This window comes from Osmia lignaria, unplaced genomic scaffold, assembly GCF_051020975.1.
Source record: "Osmia lignaria lignaria isolate PbOS001 unplaced genomic scaffold, iyOsmLign1 scaffold0006, whole genome shotgun sequence".
NCBI lineage: Eukaryota > Metazoa > Arthropoda > Insecta > Hymenoptera > Megachilidae > Osmia > Osmia lignaria.
Window position 1 is genome coordinate 107,501 of NW_027478163.1, and position 2,500 is coordinate 110,000.

A 2,500-nucleotide genomic window follows, 5' to 3' on the forward strand; every position below is an offset into this window, starting at 1 on the left:
GTCTCGGCATTGCCGATGTTACCGGGAAGATGACCAAACTTGATTATTTAGAGGAAGTAAAAGTCGTAACAAGGTTTCCGTAGGTGAACCTGCGGAAGGATCATTAACAAATTAAAAATACAAGAGAAAACCTAACTGAATGGATCATTGATAAAGCGATATAAAAGTTTATTGAGCTCGGACCAAAAATTATACAAAACGAGAAAGATATAATAAATAATACCATATACATGACACAAAACACATAAATCTCGGGTTCGAGCCAATAAGAAACAAATACCAAAACGCTGCGATGCGGTAAAATTACACCGACACGGTTACGTGCGGAGGTCGCTTTGATTACTCATCGCGTTTCTCCCGTCCGTTCGGAACCGCCGGCAAAAAAACTGTGCGACCAACGGCGCCAAAGAGCACGACGCCGGACCATTTCTCTCTGGCTGATGTGAATGGAAGTAAAAGACGCTTGCGTGAGGTCTCTCGACCTTTATCTCTCTAACTTATACTTATGGGTCGTCGTCTACTTGATCGGATACAAACAAGTCGTAAGAAACAAACAAACAAACCACAAAAATACAAGTCGTAAAAAAACAAACTTCTGTTGGTTAACCTACAATATGAAGGATCGAAATGAAAGAAGGATCATATTATTACAAACCGAAAGTGAAGGATCATTAAAATTGAAATACAATATATATAAATATATAAATGTACCCGTCGTTGCGACACCCTAGTTAAATGGAAAGATATAAAAAAGAGAGAAAAGGAATACAGATGACCCGCCGTCTGATCTTTGCTAAATGATCTGGCATCACCGGAGTTTTTTTGGTCCGTGTTGCGTTCGCTCTATTCGAAATGAAACTCGCGGAGGCGAAGAATTGTTAAAAGTTTACGAAGCGTCTAGGAGTGGTTAAAACTGAGAGAGTTGAAACTACGATGTATTAGAACGAGCAACCGTCGAAACTTTGTTTTCGCGACGTTCTTTTCGTCGCTCTCGTCCCCACGCTCCTACGCTTTGGTTGTTTCTTTGCCATCCGTGTTGCGATAAAAAGATTTCTCCATTGTCCAAAAAGGACGGATCGAGATTCCTCTTTCGAGAGGGAGAGAGAGGTACTTGCGGGTAACCTGGAATCTACGAAACACGCACCGTGGTAAGATTCGTGCGTCCGCCTGATCGATGTGTGTTGTTTACGGACCGGCTGAGAAGCGACGATAGCGAGTCTTTGAAAAACTATGTGTCCATTAGTTAGACCGATCGTCGCCGGCCGTGTGTCTGTTCGAATCTCGCAACCCACGATTCAGCGACAGGACGCGCGCTCGCATTCCTTGTGTGCGTTCGTACTTTTCAAGGTTTTTAAATGTACTTTACGCCCGACCGTCGAGAGGAGCGTGCCACTGGGCGTTTCTCCGACGGTTTCCGTCCTTGGACGCGATCGTGTCGTCAACGATCGAACAAACAAACAAACAAATACGTTGGCGACGCCCGAATTCGCTCTCCCGCACGCGCCGGGTGGGAGAGTGATGTGGGTATCGAATGTGATGCGTGTTAATAATGAAAATAACACTCTAAAGATCTAAAGAGTTTGAAATACAAAATTTTACGATTACCCTGAACGGTGGATCACTTGGCTCGTGGGTCGATGAAGAACGCAGCTAATTGCGCGTCAACGTGTGAACTGCAGGACACATGAACATCGACATTTCGAACGCACATTGCGGTCCACGGATACAATTCCTGGACCACGCCTGGCTGAGGGTCGTTTTCTTAACAAAAGACTGCTTGCGTTTGCTTCTCGAAAAAAGAGTAATTCATTTCTTTCTAAACATCTCGCCGTCGTTCAACGAAAGTAGAACGTTTCGGAGCGGGATTATCGAACGAAATTGAAAGAATGAATGAACGATAAACAAAGAAAGAGTCGCAACGTACGAGCGATAGTTGGGCAGTTCGTCGGCGTTTGTCGTGGAAACGATGTGACGAAAATCGCAACCGATACACTAAATGCAGGCCGTTAAAGGAGAAAAACAAATTTCGAAATATCTCTTCGAACTAGCGCAAGTGCGTCACGGCGCGCGAGTCGTTCGTTAAAATTTATAAACGACCGCCCGTGAAAGCACCGAGTTCTCGGAAGATAATCTATAAAGATTCTCCATCCTGCTGGAAGTTATCGGATCGGCGCGATTGTTCACTTGTAGAAATCCACGCTCCCGACGTTGCCAGAAACGATATTTACGAAAGGTGTGTCAAAAATAAACGAAAGAAGCTCTCCTATAAATTTAGAAAAAGCAAACGAGTGAAATGTTTGAGATGATAATTTGCTGAAATGCAAGCTCGAATAGCCCCAGGGTTTCGAATGATTCCCCGCGCTTTATACATCTCTCTGTTTACAAACGGTGTATAAATGAAAGATCGCTTCAGATGGGTCGTCGCTGTTTGACGCGCGATGCTGTTCCTTTTTTTTTGTCTGTCTGTGCGTTTAGCTTCGCTAAACAAGTTAAATGGTTA

General features: G+C 44.0%; 2 non-coding genes across 2 annotated transcripts in view; both read left to right on the top strand.

Moving 5' to 3' along the window:
* The window catches only part of LOC143306357 (small subunit ribosomal RNA), a 1,923-nt gene extending 1,817 nt beyond the window's left edge, over window positions 1-106 (top strand). The window contains exon 1 of the ribosomal RNA XR_013063774.1: window positions 1-106. This exon is cut by the window's left edge and continues 1,817 nt beyond it. This is a non-coding gene — a ribosomal RNA (small subunit ribosomal RNA).
* Window positions 107-1,602: 1,496 nt separating this feature from the next.
* On the top strand, window positions 1,603-1,757 carry LOC143306311 (5.8S ribosomal RNA). Its single transcript, XR_013063745.1, has one exon. It is a non-coding gene; the product is annotated as a 5.8S ribosomal RNA (ribosomal RNA).
* Window positions 1,758-2,500: the final 743 nt, after the last annotated feature.